Source organism: Oncorhynchus masou, chromosome 22, assembly GCF_036934945.1.
Source record: "Oncorhynchus masou masou isolate Uvic2021 chromosome 22, UVic_Omas_1.1, whole genome shotgun sequence".
NCBI lineage: Eukaryota > Metazoa > Chordata > Actinopteri > Salmoniformes > Salmonidae > Oncorhynchus > Oncorhynchus masou.
This window is the reverse complement of record NC_088233.1, coordinates 25364-51641: the sequence shown is the minus strand read 5'-3', so window position 1 is coordinate 51641 and position 26278 is coordinate 25364. Positions and strand designations below refer to the sequence as shown.

The following is a 26278-nucleotide window of genomic DNA, read 5'->3' as shown; positions in this document are numbered from 1 at the left end:
GCACTCACTGGCATATAATATAAAGGTCAGCACTCACTGGCATATAATATAAAGGTCAGCACTAATATAAAGGTCAGCACTCACTGGCATATAATATAAAGGCCAGCACTCACTGGCATATAATATAAAGGTCAGCACTCACTGGCATATAATATAAAGGTCAGCACTCACTGGCATATAATATAAAGGTCAGCACTCACTGGCATATAATCAGCACTCACTAATATAATATAAAGGTCAGCACTCACTGGCATATAATATAAAGGTCAGCACTCACTGGCATATAATATAAAGGTCAGCACTCACTGGCATATAATATAAAGGTCAGCACTCACTGGCATATAATATAAAGGTCAACTTACTGGCATATAATATCAAGCAGCACTCACTGGCATATAATATAAAGGTCAGCACTCACTGGCATATAATATAAAGGTCAGCACTCACTGGCATATAATATAAAGGTCAGCACTCACTGGCATATAATATAAGGTCAGCACTCACTGGCATATAATATAAAGGTCAGCACTCACTGGCATATAAAGGTCAGCACTCACTGGCATGTAATATAAAGGTCAGCACTCACTGGCATATAATATAAAGGTCAGCACTCACTGGCATATAATATAAAGGTCAGCACTCACTGGCATATAATATAAAGGTCAGCACTCACTGGCATATAATATAAAGGTCAGCACTCACTGGCATATAATATAAAGGTCAGCACTCACTGGCATATAATATAAAGGTCAGCACTCACTGGCATATAATATAAAGGTCAGCACTCACTGGCATATAATATAAAGGTCAGCACTCACTGGCATATAATATAATAGGTCAGCACTCACTGGCATATAATATAAAGGTCAGCACTCACTGGCATATAATATAAAGGTCAGCACTCACTGGCATATAATATAAAGGTCAGCACTCACTGGCATATAATATAATATAAAGGTCAGCACTCACTGGCATATAATATAAAGGTCAGCACTCACTGGCATATAATATAAAGGTCAGCACTCACTGGCATATAATATAAAGGTCAGCACTCACTGGCATATAATATAAAGGTCAGCACTCACTGGCATATAAAGGTCAGCACTCACTGGCATATAAAGGTCAGCACTCACTGGCATATAAAGGTAAGCACTCACTGGCATATAAATAAAGGTCAGCACTCACTGGCATAAAGGTCAGCACTCACTGGCATATAATATAAAGGTCAGCACTCACTGGAATATAATATAAAGGTCAGCACTCACTGGCATATAATATAAAGGTCAGCACTCACTGGCATATAAAGGTCAGCACTCACTGGCATATAATATAAAGGTCAGCACTCACTGGCATATAATATAAAGGTCAGCACTCACTGGCATATAATATAAAGGTCAGCACTCACTGGCATATAATATAAAGGTCAGCACTCACTGGCATATAATATAAAGGTCAGCATATCACTGGCATATAATATAAAGGTCAGCACTCACTGGCATATAATATAAAGGTCAGCACTCACTGGCATATATAATATAGAGGTCAGCACTCACTGGCATATAATATAAAGGTCAGCACTCACTGGCATATAATATAAAGGCCAGCACTCACTGGCATATAAAGGTCAGCACTCACTGGCATATAAAGGTCAGCACTCACTGGCATATAATATAAAGGTCAGCACTCACTGGCATATAATATAAAGGTCAGCACTCACTGGCATATAATATAAAGGTCAGCACTCACTGGCATATAATATAAAGGTCAGCACTCACTGGCATATAATATAAAGGTCAGCACTCACTGGCATATAATATAAAGGTCAGCACTCACTGGCATATAAAGGTCAGCACTCACTGGCATATAATAAAGGTCAGCTCTCACTGGCATATAATATAAAGGTCAGCACTCACTGGCATATAAAGGTCAGCACTCACTGGCATATAATATAAAGGTCAGCACTCACTGGCATATAATATAAAGGTCAGCACTCACTGGCATATAATATAATATAAGGTCAGCACTCACTGGCATATAATATAAAGGTCAGCACTCACTGGCATATAATATAAAGGTCAGCACTCACTGGCATATAATATAAAGGTCAGCACTCACTGGCATATAAAAGGTCAGCACTCACTGGCATATAATATAAAGGTCAGCACTCACTGGCATATAATATAAAGGTCAGCACTCACTGGCATATAATATAAAGGTCAGCACTCACTGGCATATAATATAAAGGTCAGCACTCACTGGCATATAATATAAAGGTCAGCACTCACTGGCATATAATATAAAGGTCAGCACTCACTGGCATATAATATAAAGGTCAGCACTCACTGGCATATAATATAAAGGTCAGCACTCACTGGCATATAATATAAAGGTCAGCACTCACTGGCATATAATATAAAGGTCAGCACTCACTGGCATATAATATAAAGGTCAGCACTCACTGGCATATAATCAGCACTCACTGGCATGTAATATAAAGGTCAGCACTCACTGGCATATAATATAAAGGTCAGCACTCACTGGCATATAATATAAAGGTCAGCACTCACTGGCATATAATATAAAGGTCAGCACTCACTGGCATATAATATAATAGGTCAGCACTCACTGGCATATAATATAAAGGTCAGCACTCACTGGCATATAATATAAAGGTCAGCACTCACTGGCATATAATATAAAGGTCAGCACTCACTGGCATATAAAGGTCAGCACTCACTGGCATATAAAGGTCAGCACTCACTGGCATATAATATAAAGGTCAGCACTCACTGGCATATAATATAAAGGTCAGCACTCACTGGCATATAATATAAAGGTCAGCACTCACTGGCATATAATATAAAGGTCAGCACTCACTGGCATATAATATAAAGGTCAGCACTCACTGGCATATAATATAAAGGTCAGCACTCACTGGCATATAATATAAAGGTCAGCACTCACTGGCATATAATATAAAGGTCAGCACTCACTGGCATATAATATAAAGGTCAGCACTCACTGGCATATAAAGGTCAGCACTCACTGGCATATAAAGGTCAGCACTCACTGGCATATAAAGGTCAGCACTCACTGGCATATAAAGGTCAGCACTCACTGGCATGTAATATAAAGGTCAGCACTCACTGGCATATAATATAAAGGTCAGCACTCACTGGCATATAATATAAAGGTCAGCACTCACTAGCATATAATATAAAGGTCAGCACTCACTGGCATATAATATAGCAAGCATATAATATAAAGTCAGCACTCACTGGCATATAATATAAAGGTCAGCACTCACTGGCATATAATATAAAGGTCAGCACTCACTGGCATATAATATAAAGCATATATAATATAAAGGTCAGCACTCACTGGCATATAATATAAAGGTCAGCACTCACTGGCATATAATATAAAGGTCAGCACTCACTGGCATATAATATAAAGGTCAGCACTCACTGGCATATAATATAAAGGTCAGCACTCACTGGCATATAATATAAAGGTCAGCACTCACTGGCATATAATATAAAGGTCAGCACTCACTGGCATATAATATAAAGGTCAGCACTCACTGGCATATAATATAAAGGTCAGCACTCACTGGCATATAATATAAAGGTCAGCACTCACTGGCATATAAAGGTCAGCACTCACTGGCATATAAAGGTCAGCACTCACTGGCATATAAATGGTCAGCACTCACTGGCATATAATATAAAGGTCAGCACTCACTGGCATATAAAGGTCAGCACTCACTGGCATATAATGTAAAGGTCAGCACTCACTGGCATATAATATAAAGGTCAGCACTCACTGGCATATAATATAAAGGTCAGCACTCACTGGCATATAATATAAAGGCCAGCACTCACTGGCATATAATATAAAGGTCAGCACTCACTGGCATATAATATAAAGGTCAGCACTCACTGGCATATAATATAAAGGTCAGCACTCACTGGCATATAAAGGTCAGCACTAACTGGCATATAATGTAAAGGTCAACACTCACTGGCATATAAAGGTCAGCACTCACTGGCATATAATATAAAGGTCAGCACTCACTGGCATATAATATAAAGGTCAGCACTCACTGGCATATAATATAAAGGTCAGCACTCACTGGCATATAAAGGTCAGCACTCACTGGCATATAATGTAAAGGTCAGCACTCACTGGCATATAATATAAAGGTCAGCACTCACTGGCATATAAAGGTCAGCACTCAAATAATATATAAAGGCCAGCACACACTGGCATATAATATAAAGGTCAGCATTCACTGGCATATAATATAAAGGTCAGCACTCACTGGCATATAATATAAAGGTCAGCACTCACTGGCATATAATATAAAGGTCAGCTCTCACTGGCATATAATATAAAGGCCAGCACACACTGGCATATAATATAAAGGTCAGCATTCACTGGCATATAATATAAAGGTCAGCACTCACTGGCATATAATATAAAGGCCAGCACTCACTGGCATATAATATAAAGGTCAGCACTCACTGGCATATAATATAAAGGCCAGCACACACTGGCATATAATGTAAAGGTCAGCACTCACTGGCATATAATGTAAAGGTCAGCACTCACTGGCATATAATATAAAGGTCAGCTCTCACTGGCATATAATATAAAGGCCAGCACACACTGGCATATAATATAAAGGTCAGCATTCACTGGCATATAATATAAAGGTCAGCACTCACTGGCATATAATATAAAGGCCAGCACTCACTAGCATAATATATAAAGGTCAGCACTCACTGGCATATAATGTAAAGGTCAGCACTCACTAGCATAATATATAAAGGTCAGCACTCACTGGCATATAATGTAAAGGTCAGCACTCACTGGCATATAATGTAAAGGTCAGCACTCACTGGCATATAATATAAAGGTCAGCTCTCACTGGCATATAATATAAAGGCCAGCACACACTGGCATATAATATAAAGGTCAGCATTCACTGGCATATAATATAAAGGTCAGCACTCACTGGCATATAATATAAACTGGCCAGCACTCACTGGCATATAATATAAAGGTCAGCACTCACTGGCATATAATCAGCACTCACTGGCATATAATATAAAGGTCAGCACTCAGTGGCATATAATATAAAGGCCAGCACTCACTGGCATATAATATAAAGGTCAGCACTCACTGGCATATAATATAAAGGTCAGCACTCACTGGCATATAATATAAAGGTCAGCACTCACTGGCATATAATATAAAGGTCAGCACTCACTGGCATATAATATAAAGGTCAGCACTCACTGGCATATAATATAAAGGTCAGCACTCACTGGCATATAATATAAAGGTCAGCACTCACTGGCATATAATATAAAGGTCAGCAATCACTGGCATATAATATAAAGGGCCAGCACTCACTGGCATATAATATAAAGGTCAGCACTCACTGGCATATAATATAAAGGTCAGCACTCACTGGCATATAATATATAGGTCAGCACTCACTGGCATATAATATAAAGGTCAGCACTCACTGGCATATAATATAAAGGTCAGCACTCACTGGCATATAATATAAAGGCCAGCACTCACTGGCATATAAAGGTCAGCACTCACTAGCATAATATATAAAGGTCAGCTCTCACTGGCATATAATATAAAGGTCAGCTCTCACTGGCATATAATATAAAGGTCAGCACTCACTGGCATATAAAGGTCAGCACTCACTGGCATATAATATAAAGGCCAGCACTCACTGGCATATAATATAAAGGCCAGCACTCACTGGCATATAATATAAAGGTCAGCACTCACTGGCATATAATATAAAGGTCAGCACTCACTGGCATATAATATAAAGGCCAGCACTCACTGGCATATAATATGAAGGTCAGCACTCACTGGCATTTAATATAAAGGTCAGCACTCAGTGGCATATAATATAAAGGCCAGCACTCACTGGCATATAATGTAAAGGTCAGCACTCACTGGCATATAATATAAAGGCCAGCACTCACTGGCATATAATATAAAGGCCAGCACTCACTGGCATATAATATAAAGGTCAGCACTCACTGGCATATAATATAAAGGTCAGCACTCACTGGCATATAAAGGTCAGCACTCACTGGCATATAATGTAAAGGTCAGCACTCACTGGCATATAAAGGTCAGCACTCACTGGCATATAATATAAAGGTCAGCACTCACTGGCATATAATATAAAGGTCAGCACTCACTGGCATATAATATAAAGGTCAGCACTCACTGGCATATAATGTAAAGGTCAGCACTCACTGGCATATAATGTAAAGGCCAGCACTCACTGGCATATAATATAAAGGTCAGCACTCACTGGCATATAATATAAAGGTCAGCACTCAGTGGCATATAATATAAAGGTCAGCACTCAGTGGCATATAATATAAAGGTCAGCACTCACTGGCATATAATATAAAGGTCAGCACTCACTGGCATATAATATAAAGGTCAGCACCCACTGGCATATAATATATAGGTCAGCACTCACTGGCATATAATATAAAGGTCAGCACTCACTGGCATATAATATAAAGGTCAGCACTCACTGGCATATAATATAAAGGCCAGCACTCACTGGCATATAAAGGTCAGCACTCACTGGCATATAATATAAAGGTCAGCACTCACTGGCATATAATATAAAGGTCAGCACTCACTGGCATATAATATAAAGGTCAGCACTCACTGGCATATAATATAAAGGTCAGCACTCACTGGCATATAATATAAAGGCCAGGTATAAAGGTCAGCACTCACTAGCATAATATATAAAGGTCAGCTCTCACTGGCATATAATATAAAGGTCAGCACTCACTGGCATATAAAGGTCAGCACTCACTGGCATATAATATAAAGGCCAGCACTCACTGGCATATAATATAAAGGCCAGCACTCACTGGCATATAATATAAAGGCCAGCACTCACTGGCATATAATATAAAGGTCAGCACTCACTGGCATATAATATAAAGGTCAGCACTCACTGGCATATAATATAAAGGTCAGCACTCACTGGCATATAAAGGTCAGCACTCACTAGCATATAATATAAAGGTCAGCACTCACTGGCATATAATATAAAGGTCAGCACTCACTGGCATATAATATAAAGGTCAGCACTTACTGGCATATAATATAAAGGTCAGCACTCACTGGCATATAATATAAAGGTCAGCACTCACTGGCATATAATATAAAGGTCAGCACTCACTGGCATATAATATAAAGGTCAGCACTCACTGGCATATAATTGCAATTGAAGCTATTTGGGATGCAACTATTATTCACAACATGATCATTTACCTAACCTCTCACCTCTTGCTGTGTCCTCTAGCCTCTTGCTGTGTCCTCTAGCCTCTTGCTGTGTCCTCTAGCCTCTTGCTGTGTCCTCTAGCCTCTTGCTGTGTCCTCTAGCCTCTTGCTGTGTCCTCTAACCTCTTGCTGTGTCCTCTAACCTCTTGCTGTGTCCTCTAACCTCTTGCTGTGTCCTCTAACCTCTTGCTGTGTCCTCTAGCCTCTTGCTGTGTCCTCTAGCCTCTTGCTGTGTCCTCTAGCCTCTTGCTGTGACCTCTAGCCTCTTGCTGTGTCCTCTAGCCTCTTGCTGTGTCCTCTAACCTCCTGCTGTGTCCTCTAACCTCCTGCTGTGTCCTCTAACCCCTTACTATTGATGAATTAACATCTATATTGTTTTCAGACCTGATCATGTTGATAATCTTCTTCCTGGACAACACCATCATGTGGTATGAGAGTATAATGCTGGTGGCTGGCTACAGCTCCTATGTCTGCTTCATGAAGTACAACGTTCAGCTGGAGGCAGCATTCAAGAACCAGCTCAGGAAACATCAGCACATCATTAATATCATCACTGTGGCTGTTGAGGATGAACCTGATAAGGTACATTTTATTTGCATGTATTTATTTAACTAGGCAAGTCAGTTAAGAACAAATTCTTTAGAGTATACAGGAGAACTTACAATACCGTTCAAAGGTTTGGGGTCACTTAGAAACGTCCTTGTTTGTGGGTTTGATTATGGCTCAAAATGGCCAGAAACCAAGAACTTTCTTCTGAAACTCGTCAGTCTATTCTTGTTCTTAGAAATGAAAGCTCAACGTCAACAGTGAAGAGGCGACTCCGGGATGCTGGCTTTCTAGTCAGAGTTGCAAAGAAAATGCCATATTTCAGACTGGCCAATAAAAAGAAAAGATTAAGATGGGCAAAAGAACACAGACACTGGACAGAGGAACTCTGCCTAGAAGACCAGCATCCGGGAGTCGCCTCTTCACTGTTGATGTTGAGACTGGTGTTTTGCGAGTACTATTTAATGAAGCTGCCAGTTGAGGACTTGAGGCATCTGTTTCTCAAACTAGACACTAATTTTTAGTTATTTTTTCATTTCACCTTTATTTAACGAGGTAGGCCAGTTGAGAACAAGTCCTCAGTTACAACGGCAACCTGTCCAAAATAAAGCAAAGCAGTGTGACACAAACAACAACACAGCGTTAGTTACACATGGAATAAACAAGCGTACAGTCAATAACACAATAGAAAAGTCTATATACAACGTGTGCAAATGGCGTAAGGAGGTAAGGCAATAAATAGGCCATAGTAGCAAAGTAATTACAATTTAGCAGATTAACACAGGAGTGACAGATGTGCAGATGATGATGTGCAACTAGAGATACTGGAAATACTGGTGTGCAAAAGAGCAGAAAAGTAAATAAAACAATATGGGGATGAGGTAGGTAGATTGGGTGGGCTATTTACAGATGGACTATGTACAGCTGCAGCGATCGGTAAGCTGCTCAGATAGCTGATAACTGGTAGTGTATATTTGAACTATTTTGGTATAGTGTTCCTTTGTTACAGATACTGTCACGATGTTCGTAATAATGGTCGGACCAAGACGCAGCGCGATATGAGTTCCACATACTTTAATATTAGTGAAACTTAACAAAACAAAACAATAAATAAACAAACCGTGACTACTGAGGTGCTATGTGCACTAACTCCAATCATAAACAATATCCCATAACCCACAGGTGGAAAAAATGCTACTTAAGTATGATCCCCAATTAGAGACAACGATTACCAGCTGCCTCTAATTGGAAATTATACCAAAACCCCAACATAGAGGCAGCGTAGCCTAGTGGTTAGAGGCAGCATAGACTAGTGGTTAGAGGCAACATAGCCTAGTGGTTAGAGGCAGCGTAGCGTAGCCTAGTGGTTAGAGGCTAGTGGTTAGAGGCAGGTAGCCTAGTGGTTAGAGGCAGCGTAGCCTAGTGGTTAGAGCGTTGGACTAGTAACCGAAAGGTTGCAAGATTGAATCCCCGAGCTGACAAGGTAAAAATCTGTCGTTCTGCCCCTGAACAAGACAGTTAACCCACTGTTCCTAGCCCGTCATTGAAAATAAGAATTTGTTCTTAACTGTCTTGCCTAGTTAAATAAAGGTAAAATAAAAAAATAAATAGTAGCAATTGGGAGGGATATCTGCACGTCAGGGGTCGATAATGAAGATAATGTTGTGAGAACAGACATGGAGGCTGGCTCCTGTGTAAGGAGAATCATGTCATACAGCTCATTATTCATCTGGTTCCCTCAAACATACGTGGAGGACCTGATTAAACCATATATCTCCTTCAAAATCCCTCCATAAACTTAATCCAAGTTTTTAAGGCACATGTTGTTGATCATAAGCTCTAATTCAGCCATATTTCCTTTAAAGTTAAAGCATGTTCTCAAAGCAAATGATACAACCATACCTCATTCAAAAACAGATGTTGTTGATCAAACATGATGAGTCATTCACTCACTGATGAGTCATTCACTCACTGATGAGTCATTCCCTCACTGATGAGTCATTCCCTCACTGATGAGTCATTCATGAGTCAAAAGAGTCCATTTGAAGGGGTGGCGTGTTCTGGAATGTTTTAAGATCTGGTGAATTCTTTTTGTCCACAGGATGAGACAGCAGGTCAGAATAGTAGCCCTCCTGCCCCAGAAGACAAGAAACTATTAAAGGTAAACAACTAGGCAGTAGGATCCCCAGGGTAGTTTAGTAGGATCCCCAGGGGTAGTTTACTAGGATCCCCAGGGGTAGTTTACTAGGATCCCCAGGGGTAGTTTACTAGGATCCCCAGGGGTAGTTTACTAGTATCCCCAGGGGTAGTTTACTAGTATCCCCAGGGGTAGTTTAGTAGGATCCTCAGGGGTAGTTTATTAGGATCCCCAGGGGTAGTTTAGTAGGATCCCCAGGGGTAGTTTACTAGGATCCCCAGGGGTAGTTTACTAGGATCCCCAGGGATAGTTTACTAGGATCCCCAGGGTTAGTTTAGTAGGATCCCCTGCGGTAGTTTAGTAGGATCCCCAGGGATAGTTTAGTAGGACCCCCAGGGGTAGTTTACTAGGATCCCCAGGGGTAGTTTACTAGGATCCCCAGGGGTAGTTTACTAGGATCCCCAGGGGTAGTTTACTAGGATCCCCAGGGGTAGTTTACTAGGATCCCCAGGGGTAGTTTAGTAGGATCCCCAGGGGTAGTTTAGTAGGATCCCCTGCGGTAGTTTAGTAGGATCCCCAGGGTTAGTTTAGTAGGATCCCCTGCGGTAGTTTAGTAGGATCCCCAGGGGTAGTTTACTAGGATCCCCTGCGGTAGTTTACTAGGATCCCCAGGGGTAGTTTAGTAGGATCCCCCGCAGTAGTTTAGTAGGATCCCCAGGGGTAGTTTACTAGGATCCCCAGGGGTAGTTTAGTAGGATCCCCAGGGGTAGTTTACTAGGATCCCCAGGGGTAGTTTACTAGGATCCCCAGGGGTAGTTTACTAGGATCCCCAGGGGTAGTTTAGTAGGATCCCCAGGGGTAGTTTAGTAGGATCCCCTGCGGTAGTTTAGTAGGATCCCCCGCAGTAGTTTAGTAGGATCCCCAGTGGTAGTTTAGTAGGATCCCCAGGGGTAGTTTACTAGGATCCCCAGGGGTAGTTTACTAGGATCCCCAGGGTTAGTTTAGTAGGATCCCCAGGGTTAGTTTACTAGGATCCCCAGGGTAGTTTACTAGGATCCCCAGGGGTAGTTTACTAGGATCCCCAGGGGTTTACTAGTCCCCAGGGATAGTTTACTAGGATTACTAGGATCCCCAGGGTTACTAGGATCCCCAGGGTTAGTTTACTAGGATCCCCAGGGTTAGTTTACTAGGATCCCCAGGGGTAGTTTACTAGGATCCCCAGGGGTAGTTTACTAGGATCCCCAGGGGTAGTTTACTAGGATCCCCAGGGGTAGTTTACTAGGATCCCCAGGGGTAGTTTAGTAGGATCCCCAGGGGTAGTTTACTAGGATCCCCAGGGGTAGTTTACTAGGATCCCCAGGGGTAGTTTACTAGGATACCCAGGGGTAGTTTACTAGGATCCCCTAGGATCCCCAGGGTAGTTTACTAGGATCCCCAGGGGTAGTTTACTAGGATCCCCAGGGGTAGTTTACTAGGATCCCCAGGGGTAGTTTACTAGGATCCCCAGGGGTAGTTTACTAGGATACCCAGGGGTAGTTTACTAGGACCCCCGGGGGTAGTTTACTAGGACCCCCAAGGGTAGTTTACTAGGATCCCCAGGGGTAGTTTACTAGGACCCCCAGGGGTAGTTTACTAGGATCCCCAGGGGTAGTTTACTAGGATCCCCAGGGGTAGTTTATTAGGATCCCCAGGGGTAATTTAGTAGGATCCCCCGCAGTAGTTTAGTAGGATCCCCAGGGGTAGTTTAGTAGGATCCCCAGGGGTAGTTTACTAGGATCCCCAGGGGTAGTTTACTAGGATACCCAGGGGTAGTTTAGTAGGATCCCCGCAGTAGTTTAGTAGGATCCCCAGGGTAGTTTACTAGGATCCCCAGGGGTAGTTTACTAGGATCCCCAGGGGTAGTTTACTAGGATCCCCAGGGGTAGTTTACTAGGATCCCCAGGGGTAGTTTATTAGGATCCCCAGGGGTAGTTTACTAGGATCCCCAGGGTAGTTTATTAGGATCCCCAGGGGTAGTTTAGTAGGATCCCCAGGGGTAGTTTAGTAGGATCCCCCGCAGTAGTTTAGTAGGATCAGGGTAGTTTAGGATCCCCAGGGGGTAGTTTAGGATCCCCAGGGTAGTTTAGTTTAGTAGGATCCCCAGGGGTAGTTTATTAGGATCCCCAGGGTAGTTTAGTAGGATCCCCAGGGGTAGTTTACTAGGATCCCCAGGGGTAGTTTAGTAGGATCCCCAGGGGTAGTTTACTAGGATCCCCAGGGGGATCCCCCGGGTAGTTTACTAGGATCCCCAGGGATAGTTTACTAGGATCCCCAGGGGTAGTTTACTAGGATCCCCAGGGTAGTTTACTAGGATCCCCAGGGGTAGTTTACTAGGATCCCCAGGGGTAGTTTACTAGGATCCCCAGGGGTAGTTTACTAGGATCCCCAGGGGTAGTTTACTAGGATCCCCAGGGGTAGTTTAGTAGGATCCCCTGCGGTAGTTTAGTAGGATCCCCAGGGATAGTTTACTAGGATCCCCAGGGGTAGTTTACTAGGATCCCCAGGGGTAGTTTACTAGGATCCCCAGGGGTAGTTTACTAGGATCCCAGGGGTAGTTTACTAGGATCCCCAGGGTAGTTTACTAGGATCCCCAGGGGTAGTTTACTAGGATCCCCAGGGGTAGTTTACTAGGATCCCCAGGGGTAGTTTACTAGGATCCCCAGGGTAGTTTACTAGGATTCCCAGGGGTAGTTTACTAGGATCCCCAGGGATAGTTTACTAGGACCCCCAGGGGTAGTTTACTAGGATCCCCAGGGGTAGTTTACTAGGACCCCCAGGGGTAGTTTACTAGGACCCCCAGGGGTAGTTTACTAGGATCCCCAGGGTAGTTTACTAGGACCCCCAGGGTAGTTTATCAGGATCCTATTAGCTACTGCAAAAGCAGCAGCTACATGACATAATGCAGAACATTCATAGACAAGAACAGAACTACATACATTTAAAATAAGTATGCACGCTTTTATGCATGAATGCCTCCATAATCATTTGATTCATATAGTTTCCGCCCGTAATGGGTATCCTGGGGTAAAGTGTAGAGTTTTCACAGTAGCCACCTGCAATGGGTTTTCTAACGGTGAATGAAATATTCATTAACATAAAATAACCAGGCCTGGAATGTTTTCCCTTGTTAATGTCAATTGCCCTTAATGGATTAAGGGTTATCTGAGGTACTGTGTAACGGTTGCAGCCCACCACCCCTAAAGGGTTATCTGAGGTATTGTGTAACGGTTGCAGTCTACCACACCTAAAGGGTTATCTGAGGTACTGTGTAACAGTTAATGTCTACGACCCCTAAAGGGTTATCTGAGGTATTGTGTAACGGTTGCAGTCTACCACCCCTAAAGGGTTATCTGAGGTATTGTGTAACGGTTGCAGTCTACCACCCCTAAAGGGTTATCTGAGGTACTGTGTAACGGTTGCAGTCTACCACCCCTAAAGGGTTATCTGAGGTATTGTGTAATGGTTGCAGTCTACCACCCCTAAAGGGATATCTGAGGTATTGTGTAATGGTTGCAGTCTACCACCCCTAAAGGGTTATCTGAGGTATTGTGTAACGGTTGCAGTCTACCACCCCTAAAGGGTTATCTGAGGTACTGTGTAATGGTTGCAGTCTACCACCCCTAAAGGGTTATCTGAGGTATTGTGTAATGGTTGCAGTCTACCACCCCTAAAGGGTTATCTGAGGTATTGTGTAACGGTTGCAGTCTACCACCCCTAAAGGGTTATCTGAGGTATTGTGTAACGGTTCCAGTCTACCACCCCTAAAGGGTTATCTGAGGTATTGTGTAACGGTTCCAGTCTACCACCCCTAAAGGGTTATCTGAGGTATTGTGTAACGGTTGCAGTCTACCACCCCTAAAGGGTTATCTGAGGTATTGTGTAATGGTTGCAGACTACCACCCCTAAAGGGTTATCTGAGGTATTGTGTAACGGATGCAGTCTACCACCCCTAAAGGGTTATGAGGTATTGTGTAACGGTTGCAGACTACCACCCCTAAAGGGTTATCTGAGGTATTGTGTAACGGTTGCAGTCTACCACCCCTAAAGGGTTATCTGAGGTATTGTGTAACGGTTCCAGTCTACCACCCCTAAAGGGTTATCTGAGGTATTGTGTAACGGTTGCAGACTACCACCCCTAAAGGGTTATCTGAGGTATTGTGTAACGGTTCCAGTCTACCACCCCTAAAGGGTTATCTGAGGTATTGTGTAACGGTTGCAGTCTACCACCCCTAAAGGGTTATCTGAGGTATTGTGTAACGGTTCCAGTCTACCACCCCTAAAGGGTTATCTGAGGTATTGTGTAATGGTTGCAGTCTATACCACCCCTAAAGGGTTATCTGAGGTATTGTGTAACGGTTGCAGTCTACCACCCCTAAAGGGTTATCTGAGGTATTGTGTAACGGTTGCAGTCTACCACCCCTAAAGGGTTATGAGGTATTGTGTAATGGTTGCAGTCTACCACCCCTAAAGGGTTATCTGAGGTATTGTGTAATGGTTGCAGTCTACCACCCCTAAAGGGTTATCTGAGGTATTGTGTAACGGTTGCAGTCTACCACCCCTAAAGGGTTATGAGGTATTGTGTAACGGTTGCAGTCTACCACCCCTAAAGGGTTATCTGAGGTATTGTGTAACGGTTGCAGTCTACCACCCCTAAAGGGTTATCTGAGGTATTGTGTAATGGTTAATGTCTACCACCCCTAAAGGGTTATCTGAGGTATTGTGTAACGGTTGCAGTCTACCACCCCTAAAGGGTTATCTGAGGTATTGTGTAACGGTTAATGTCTACCACCCCTAAAGGGTAATCTGAGGTGTTGTGTAATGGTTGCAGTCTACCACCCCTAAAGGGTTATGAGGTATTGTGTAACGGTTGCAGTCTACCACCCCTAAAGGGTTAACTGAGGGATTGTGTAATGGTTGCAGTCTACCACCCCTAAATGGTTATCTGAGGTATTGTGTAACGGTTAATGTCTACCACCCCTAAAGGGTTATCTGAGGTATTGTGTAACGATTGCAGTCTACCACCCCTAAAGGGTTATCTGAGGTATTGTGTAACGGTTGCAGTCTACCACCCCTAAAGGGTTATCTGAGGTATTGTGTAACGGTTGCAGTCTACCACCCCTAAAGGGTTATGAGGTATTGTGTAATGGTTGCAGTCTACCACCCCTAAAGGGTTATCTGAGGTATTGTGTAACGGTTGCAGACTACCACCCCTAAAGGGTTATCTGAGGTATTGTGTAACGGTTGCAGTCTACCACCCCTAAAGGGTTATCTGAGGAATTGTGTAACGGTTGCAGTCTACCACCCCTAAAGGGTTATCTGAGGTATTGTGTAATGGTTGCAGTCTACCACCCCTAAAGGGTTATCTGAGGTATTGTGTAACGGTTGCAGTCTACCACCCCTAAAGGTTTATCTGAGGTATTGTGTAATGGTTGCAGTCTACCACCCCTAAAGGGTTATCTGAGGTATTGTGTAACGGTTGCAGTCTACCACCCCTAAAGGGTTATCTGAGGTACTGTGTAATGGTTGCAGTCTACCACCCCTAAAGGGTTATCTGAGGTATTGTGTAACGGTTGCAGTCTACCACCCCTAAAGGGTTATCTGAGGTATTGTGTAATGGTTAATGTCTACCACCCCTAAAGGGTTATCTGAGGTATTGTGTAACGGTTGCAGTCTACCACCCCTAAAGGGTTATCTGAGGTATTGTGTAACGGTTAATGTCTACCACCCCTAAAGGGTAATCTGAGGTATTGTGTAATGGTTGCAGTCTACCACCCCTAAAGGGTTATGAGGTATTGTGTAACGGTTGCAGTCTACCACCCCTAAAGGGTTAACTGAGGGATTGTGTAATGGTTGCAGTCTACCACCCCTAAATGGTTATCTGAGGTATTGTGTAACGGTTAATGTCTACCACCCCTAAAGGGTTATCTGAGGTATTGTGTAACGATTGCAGTCTACCACCCCTAAAGGGTTATCTGAGGTATTGTGTAACGGTTGCAGTCTACCACCCCTAAAGGGTTATCTGAGGTATTGTGTAACGGTTGCAGTCTACCACCCCTAAAGGGATATGAGGTATTGTGTAATGGTTGCAGTCTACCACCCCTAAAGGGTTATCTGAGGTATTGTGTAACGGTTGCAGTCTACCACCCCTAAAGGGTTATCTGAGGTATTGTGTAATGGTTGCAGTCTACCACCCCTAAAGGGTTATCTGAGGTATTGTGTAACGGTTGCAGTCTACCACCCCTAAAGGGTTATCTGAGGTACTGTGTAATGGTTGCAGTCTACCACCCCTAAAGGGTTATCTGAGGTATTGTGTAATGGTTAAGTCTACCACCCCTAAAGGGTTATCTGAGGTATTGTGTAATGGTTAATGTCTACCACCCCTAAAGGGTTATCTGAGGTATTGTGTAACGGTTGCAGTCTACCACCCTAAAGGGTTATCTGAGGTATTGTGTAATGGTTAATGTCTACCACCCCTAAAGGGTTATCTGAGGTATTGTGTAATGGTTGCAGTCTACCACCCCTAAAGGGTTATCTGAGGTATTGTGTAACGGTTAAGTCTACCACCCCTAAAGGGTTATCTGAGGGATTGTGTAATGGTTGCAGTCTACCACCCCTAAAGGGTTATGAGGTATTGTGTAACGGTTGCAGTCTACCACCCCTAAAGGGTTATCTGAGGTATTGTGTAACGGTTGTGTTATCTGAGGTGGTTTGCAGTCTACCACCCCTAAAGGGTTATCTGAGGTATTGTGTAACGGTTGCAGTCTACCACCCCTAAAGGGTTATCTGAGGTATTGTGTAATGGTTGCAGTCTACCACCCCTAAAGGGTTATCTGAGGTATTGTGTAACGGTTGCAGTCTACCACCCCTAAAGGGTTATCTGAGGTATTGTGTAACGGTTGCAGTCTACCACCCCTAAAGGGTTATGAGGTATTGTGTAATGGTTGCAGTCTACCACCCCTAAAGGGTTATCTGAGGTATTGTGTAACGGTTGCAGTCTACCACCCCTAAAGGGTTATCTGAGGTATTGTGTAACGGTTGCAGTCTACCACCCCTAAAGGGTTATGAGGTATTGTGTAATGGTTGCAGTCTACCACCCCTAAAGGGTTATCTGAGGTATTGTGTAACGGTTGCAGTCTACCACCCCTAAAGGGTTATCTGAGGTATTGTGTAACGGTTCCAGTCTACCACCCCTAAAGGGTTATCTGAGGTATTGTGTAATGGTTGCAGTCTACCACCCCTAAAGGGATATCTGAGGTATTGTGTAACGGTTGCAGTCTACCACCCCTAAAGGGTTATCTGAGGTATTGTGTAACGGTTCCAGTCTACCACCCCTAAAGGGTTATCTGAGGTATTGTGTAATGGTTGCAGTCTATACCACCCCTAAAGGGTTATCTGAGGTATTGTGTAACGGTTGCAGTCTACCACCCCTAAAGGGTTATCTGAGGTATTGTGTAACGGTTGCAGTCTACCACCCCTAAAGGGTTATGAGGTATTGTGTAATGGTTCCAGTTACCACCCCTAAAGGGTTATCTGAGGTATTGTGTAATGGTTGCAGTCTACCACCCCTAAAGGGTTATCTGAGGTATTGTGTAACGGTTGCAGTCTACCACCCCTAAAGGGTTATCTGAGGTATTGTGTAACGGTTGCAGTCTACCACCCCTAAAGGGTTATCTGAGGTATTGTGTAATGGTTGCAGTCTACCACCCCTAAAGGGTTATCTGAGGTATTGTGTAACGGTTGCAGTCTACCACCCCTAAAGGGTTATCTGAGGTATTGTGTAATGGTTGCAGTCTACCACCCCTAAAGGGTTATCTGAGGTATTGTGTAACGGTTGCAGTCTACCACCCCTAAAGGGTTATCTGAGGTATTGTGTAACGGTTGCAGTCTACCACCCCTAAAGGGTTATCTGAGGTATTGTGTAATGGTTGCAGTCTACCACCCCTAAAGGGTTATCTGAGGTACTGTGTAACGGTTGCAGTCTACCACCCCTAAAGGGTTATCTGAGGTATTGTGTAATGGTTGCAGTCTACCACCCCTAAAGGGTTATCTGAGGTACTGTGTAATGGTTGCAGTCTACCACCCCTAAAGGGTTATAAAGGGTTATCTGAGGTATTGTGTAACGGTTGCAGTCTACCACCCCTAAAGGGTTAACTGAGGGATTGTGTAATGGTTGCAGTCTACCACCCCTAAAGGGTTATCTGAGGTATTGTGTAATGGTTGCAGTCTACCACCCCTAAAGGGTTATCTGAGGTATTGTGTAACGGTTGCAGTCTACCACCCCTAAAGGGTTATCTGAGGTATTGTGTAATGGTTGCAGTCTACCACCCCTAAAGGGTTATCTGAGGTATTGTGTAACGGTTGCAGTCTACCACCCCTAAAGGGATATGAGGTATTGTGTAATGGTTGCAGTCTACCACCCCTAAAGGGTTATCTGAGGTATTGTGTAACGGTTGCAGTCTACCACCCCTAAAGGGTTATCTGAGGTATTGTGTAACGGTTGCAGTCTACCACCCCTAAAGGGTTATCTGAGGTATTGTGTAATGGTTGCAGTCTACCACCCCTAAAGGGTTATCTGAGGTATTGTGTAACGGTTGCAGTCTACCACCCCTAAAGGGTTATCTGAGGTATTGTGTAACGGTTGCAGTCTACCACCCCTAAAGGGTTATCTGAGGTATTGTGTAATGGTTGCAGTCTACCACCCCTAAAGGGTTATCTGAGGTATTGTGTAACGGTTGCAGTCTACCACCCCTAAAGGGTTATCTGAGGTACTGTGTAACGGTTGCAGTCTACCACCCCTAAAGGGTTATCTGAGGTATTGTGTAACGGTTGCAGTCTACCACCCCTAAAGGGTTATCTGAGGTATTGTGTAATGGTTAAGTCTACCACCCCTAAAGGGTTATCTGAGGTATTGTGTAATGGTTAAGTCTACCACCCCTAAAGGGTTATCTGAGGTATTGTGTAATGGTTGCAGTCTACCACCCCTAAAGGGTTATCTGAGGTATTGTGTAACGGTTGCAGTCTACCACCCCTAAAGGGTTATGAGGTATTGTGTAATGGTTGCAGTCTACCACCCCTAAAGGGTTATCTGAGGTATTGTGTAACGGTTGCAGTCTACCACCCCTAAAGGGTTATCTGAGGTATTGTGTAACGGTTGCAGTCTACCACCCCTAAAGGGTTATCTGAGGTATTGTGTAATGGTTGCAGTCTACCACCCCTAAAGGGTTATCTGAGGTACTGTGTAACGGTTGCAGTCTACCACCCCTAAAGGGTTATCTGAGGTATTGTGTAATGGTTAAGTCTACCACCCCTAAAGGGTTATCTGAGGTATTGTGTAACGGTTGCAGTCTACCACCCCTAAAGGGTTATCTGAGGTACTGTGTAACGGTTGCAGTCCACCACCCCTAAAGGGTTATCTGAGGTATTGTGTAATGGTTGCAGTCTACCACCCCTAAAGGGTTATCTGAGGTATTGTGTAATGGTTGCAGTCTACCACCCCTAAAGGGTTATCTGAGGTATTGTGTAATGGTTGCAGTCTACCACCCCTAAAGGGTTATCTGAGGTATTGTGTAACGGTTAATGGCTACTACCCCTAAAGGGTTATCTGAGGTATTGTGTAATGGTTGCAGTCTACCACCCCTAAAGGGTTATCTGAGGTATTGTGTAACGGTTGCAGTCTACCACCCCTAAAGGGTTATCTGAGGTATTGTGTAACGGTTGCAGTCTACCACCCCTAAAGGGTTATCTGAGGTATTGTGTAATGGTTGCAGTCTACCACCCCTAAAGGGTTATCTACCACCCCTAAAGGTTATTGTGTAACGGTTGCAGTCTACCACCCTAAAGGGTTATCTGAGGTATTGTGTAACGGTTGCAGTCTACCACCCCTAAAGGGTTATCTGAGGTATTGTGTAATGGTTGCAGTCTACCACCCTAAAGGGTTATCTGAGGTATTGTGTAACGGTTGCAGTCTACCACCCCTAAAGGGTTATCTGAGGTATTGTGTAATGGTTGCAGTCTACCACCCCTAAAGGGTTATCTGAGGTATTGTGTAACGGTTGCAGTCTACCACCCCTAAAGGGTTATCTGAGGTATTGTGTAATGGTTGCAGTCTACCACCCCTAAAGGGTTATCTGAGGTATTGTGTAACAGTTGCAGTCTACCACCCCTAAAGGGTTATCTGAGGTATTGTGTAATGGTTGCAGTCTACCACCCCTAAAGGGTTATCTGAGGTATTGTGTAACGGTTGCAGTCTACCACCCCTAAAGGGTTATCTGAGGTATTGTGTAATGGTTGCAGTCTACCACCCCTAAAGGGTTATCTGAGGTATTGTGTAACGGTTGCAGTCTACCACCCCTAAAGGGTTATCTGAGGTACTGTGTAATGGTTGCAGTCTACCACCCCTAAAGGGTTATCTGAGGTATTGTGTAACAGTTAATGTCTACCACCCCTAAAGGGTTATCTGAGGTATTGTGTAACAGTTACTGAGGTATTGTGTAACAGTCTACCACCCCTAAAGGGTTATCTGAGGTATTGTGTAACGGTTAATGTCTACCACCCCTAAAGGGTTATCTGAGGTATTGTGTAACGGTTAATGTCTACCACCCCTAAAGGGTTATCTGAGGTATTGTGTAACGGTTGCAGTCTACCACCCCTAAAGGGTTATCTGAGGTATTGTGTAACGGTTAATGTCTACCACCCCTAATGGGTTATCTGAGGTATTGTGTAACGGTTGCAGTCTACCACCCCTAAAGGGTTATCTGAGGTATTGTGTAACGGTTGCAGTCTACCACCCCTAAAGGGTTATCTGAGGTACTGTGTAATGGTTGCAGTCTACCACCACCAAAGGGTTATCTGAGGTATTGTGTAACGGTTAATATCTACCACCCCTAAAGGGTTATCTGAGGTACTGTGTAACGGTTGCAGTCTACCACCACCAAAGGGTTATCTGAGGTATTGTGTAACGGTTACAGTCTACCACCCCTAAAGGGTTATCTGAGGTACTGTGTAACAGTTGCAGTCTACCACCCCTAAAGGGTTATCTGAGGTACTGTGTAACGGTTCCAGTCTACCACCCCTAAAGGGTTATCTGAGGTATTGTGTAATGGTTGCAGTCTACCACCCCTAAAGGGTTATCTGAGGTACTGTGTAACGGTTAATGTCTACCACCCCTAAAGGGTTATCTGAGGTACTGTGTAACGGTTCCAGTCTACCACCCCTAAAGGGTTATCTGAGGTATTGTGTAACGGTTAATGTCTACCACCCCTAAATGGTTATCTAAAGGTACAGTGTAACAGGTTAGACTCCTGCTTATAGATATTGAATCAGAATCAGATTGAGTTGTTAGTCTCCTGCTGATATATAATGAATCATATGGAGTTGTTAGACCCCTGCTGATATATAATGAATCATATGGAGTTGTTAGACTCCTGCTGATATATAATGAATCAGATGGAGTTGTTAGACTCCTGCTGATATATAATGAATCATATGGAGTTGTTAGACTCCTGCTTATATATAATGAATCAGATGGAGTTGTTAGACCCCTGCTGATATATAATGAATCATATGGAGTTGTTAGACCCTGCTGATATATAATGAATCATATGGAGTTGTTAGACCCCTGCTGATATATAATGAATCATATGGAGTTGTTAGACTCCTGCTGATATATAATGAATCAGATGGAGTTGTTAGACTCCTGCTGATATATAATGAATCATATGGAGTTGTTAGACTCCTGCTTATATATAATGAATCAGATGGAGTTGTTAGACCCCTGCTGATATATAATGAATCATATGGAGTTGTTAGACTCCTGCTGATATATAATGAATCATATGGAGTTGTTAGACCCCTGCTGATATATAATGAATCATATGGAGTTGTTCGACTCCTGCTGATATATAATGAATCATATGGAGTTGTTAGACTCCTGCTGATATATAATGAATCATATGGAGTTGTTAGACCCCTGCTGATATATAATGAATCAGAAGTTTCATTATTGTGATCTGGGGACTGGCTAGGCAACTCCAGGACCTTGAAATGCTTCTTACGTTGCCCGGGCGATGTGTTTGGGATCATTGTCATGCTGAAAGACCCAGCCACGTTTCATCTTCAATGCCCTTGCTGATGGAAGGAGGTTTTCACTCAAAATCTCACGATACTTGGCCCCATTCATTCTTTCCTTTACACGGATCAGTCGTCCTGGTTCCTTTGCAGAAAAACAGCCCAAAATCATGACGTTTCCATGATGCAACTCAGCAGTTGAGTTTTTGGTTTCATCTGACCATATGACATTCTCCCAATCTTCTTCTGGATCATCCAAATGCTCTCTAGCAAACTTCAGATGGGCCTGGACATGTACTGGTGGTAGGCTTTGTTACTTTGGTCCCAGCTCTATGCAGGTCATACACTAGGTCCCCCCGTGTTGTTCTGGGATTTTTGCTCACCGTTCTTGTGATCATTTTGATCCCACAGGGTGAGATCTTGCGTGGAGCCCCAGATCGAGGGAGATTATCAGTGGTCTTGTATGTCTTTCATTTCCTAAAAATTGCTCCCACAGTTGATTTCTTCAAACCAAGCTGCTTACCTATTGCAGATGCAGTCTTCCCAGCCTGGTGCAGGTCTACAATTTTGTTTCTGGTGTCCTTTGACAGCTCTTTGGTCTTGGCCATAGTGGAGTTTGGTGTGTGACTGTTTGAGGTTGTGGACAGGTGTCTTTTATACTGATAACAAGTTCAAACAGGTGCCATTAATACAGGTAACGAGTGGAGGACAGAGGAGCCTCTTAAAGAAGAAGTTACAGGTCTGTGAGAGCCAGAAATCTTGCTTGTTTGTAGGTGACCAAATACTTATTTTCCACCATATTTTGCAAATAAATTCATTAAAAATCCTACAATGTGATTTTCTGGATTTGTTTTCCTCATTTTGTCTGTCATAGTTGAAGTGTACCTATGATAACAATTACAGGCCTCTCTCATCTTTTTAAGTGGGAGAACTTGCACAATTGGTGGCTGACTAAATACTTTTTTTGTCCCACTGTATATACTGAACACCACACTTACTGAACACCACACTTGTTGAACACCACACTTGCTGAACACCACACTTGCTGAACACCACACTTGCTGAACACCACACTTGCTGAACACCACACTTACTGATCACCACACTTACTGAACACCACACATGCTGAACTTACGCTACAACATATTGCACATGAAAGTTTGTTTGAGGAACACTATATTTCTGATGTCTTTTTCTTTTGAGCACCCCTCCCTCTCACCCCTCCCTCTCTCTCTCTCTCTTGATCTCACCCCTCCCTCTCTCTCTCTCTCTCTCTGTCTCTTGATCTCACCCCTCCCTCTCTGTCTCTTGATCTTACCCCTCCCTCTCTCTCTCTCTCTCTCTTGATCTTACCCCTCCCTCTCTTGATCTCACCTCTCTCTCTCTCTCTCTCTCTCCCCCCCTCTATCTCTATCTCTCTCTCTCTCTCGGTCTCACCCCTCTCTCTCTCTCTTGTTCTCCCCCCCAGTTGAAGCCTGTCCTCCAGAGAGGAGGAAGTTCAGCCTCTCTTCACAACTCCACCATGAGGAACACCATGTACAAGCTGATGATTCACACACTAGACCCCCTGGGAAACAGTAGGTTACCTTCTAGAAAAGACAACAGACCTGAGTTCAAATACTATCACAACTATCACACATCACTTCAAATAGTTTTGCTGGGCTTGACTGAGATTGTCTGGTGCAATGGACCCAATTGAATTGTTGCCAAATCCCTTATCTTTCACTCCAAGCAGTCTTAATCACATGCAATAAGTATTTGAAATATTTCAAATAGACTGTGTTTATTTTTGGACACATTTTAAATGTGTTGTAAACAGTTTAGCTTTCTGGGTAACCTATGTCAATTTAAAAGTGGCATAAGAAATGACTTTGTACCTGCCACTACAGCTATCAATATTATGATAACTTCTTATAATGTTTCTATATTAACATTAAACAGTATATACTGTAGTATGATATTTGTTTACTCTGACCCATACCAAAACAGTGAAACCTGTTGATATAGACGGAGTGCCTTTGTCAGTCAGTGTGATTAATTATCAAAGTGTTCCACGTTAAGCTTTGGCTAGCACTAAATCCAGATTGGTCCTAAGCAGATTAATGCCTGTCAACAAGGCTCTCATTCATACAGCACTACAGTATAGTAGACAAGTGGTCACATAGGGACAGAAATGGCACCCTATTCCCTAAACAGTGCACTACATCTGACATACACTAGGTAGGGAATAGGTTAACACTTGGGACACAACCAGACAATCAGGATCCACATCAGAATAGTGAAACAGCAAACACAACACAGGAAACACTATCCAGTAACACAGACAAAACTAACACTTTGGTTGGTAGACGATGTGTATGGGTGTTTGGGGATATTGTGGTGGTTGGGGATATTGTGGTGGTTGGGGATGTGTGTGTGTGTGTGTGTGTGTGTGTGTGTGTGTGTGTGTGTGTGTGTGTGTGTGTGTGTGTGTGTGTGTGTGTGTGTGTGTGTGTTTGGGGATGTGTATGGGTGGTTGGGGATGAGTATTGATTGTTGAGGATGTGTATGGGTGGTTGTGGATGTGCATGGGTGGTTGGGGATGAGTATGGGTGGTTGGGGATGTGTATGGGTGGTTGGGGATGAGTATGGGTGGTTGGGGATGAGTATGGGTGGTTGGGGATGAGTATGGGTGGTTGGGGATGAGTATGGGTGGTTGGGGATGAGTATGGGTGGTTGGGGATGTGTATGGGTGGTTGGGGATGAGTATGTGTGGTTGGGGATGAGTATGGGTGGTTGGGGATGAGTATGGGTGGTTGGGGATGAGTATGGGTGGTTGGGGATGTGTATGGGTGGTTGGGGATGTGTATGGGTGGTTGGGGATGAGTATGGGTGGTTGGGGATGAGTATGGGTGGTTGGGGATGAGTATGGGTGGTTGGGGATGTATATGCATCACTTAGGCCGAGCACGCCCCCATTCTCATCGACGGGGTTGTAGTAGAGCAGGTTGAGAGCTTCAACGAACTATCATGGTCCAAACACACCAAGACAGTTATGAAGAGGGCACAACAATGCCTATTCCCCCTCAGGAGACTGAAAAGTATTGTCACGGGTCCTCAGATCCTCAAAATGTTATACAGCTGCACCAGAGAGCATCCTGACTGGTTGCATCACCGCCTGGTATGGCAACTGCTCGGCCTCCGACCGCAAGGCACTATAGAGGGTAGTACGTACAGTCCAGTGCATCACTGGGGCCAAGATTCCTGCCATGCTTTCGGACCTCTATACCAAGCGGTGTCAGAGGAAATCCCTAGAAATGGACTCCAGTCACACTAGTCATAGACTGTTCTCTCTGGTACCACACGGCAATCGGTACCGGAGCGCCAAGTCTAGGTCCAAAAGGCTTCTTAACAGCTTCTACCCACAAGCTAATCAAATGGCTACCGGGACTATTTGCATTGATCCCCCCCCCCCTGCACTTCTCTGTTTATTATCTATGCATTGTCACTTTACCTCTACCTAGATGTACATATTATCTAAATTACCTCGACTAACCGGCACCCCTGTATATAGCCTCCACATTGACTCTGTACCGGTACCCACTGTATATAGCCTCCACATTGACTCTGTACCGTAATACCCTGTATATAGCCTCCACATTGACTCTGTACCGGTACCCCCTGTATATAGTCTCCACATTGACTCTGTACCGTAATACCCTGTATATAGCCTCCACATTGACTCTCCACATTGACTCTGTACCGTAATACCGTGTATATAGGCTCCACATTGACTCTGTACCATAATACCCTGTATATAGCCTCCACATTGACTCTGTACCAGACTACCCCCTGTATATAGCCTCCACATTGACTCTGTACCATAATACCCTGTATATACCCTGTATATAGCCTCCACATTGACTCTGTACCGTAATACCCTGTATATAGGCTCCACATTGACTCTGTACCGTAATACCCTGTATATAGGCTCCACATTGACTCTGTACCATAATACCCTGTATATAGGCTCCACATTGACTCTGTACCATAATACCCTGTATATAGCCTCCACATTGACTCTGTACCAGTACCCCTGTATATAGCCTCCACATTGACTCTGTACCAGTACCCCCTGTATATAGCCTCCACATTG

At 43.6% G+C, this 26278-nt stretch overlaps 1 pseudogene; it reads left to right on the top strand.

Annotated features, from left to right (window-relative positions):
* The window catches only part of LOC135509752 (sodium/potassium/calcium exchanger 1-like), a 66604-nt pseudogene that overhangs the window by 24579 nt on the left and 15747 nt on the right, over positions 1–26278 (top strand).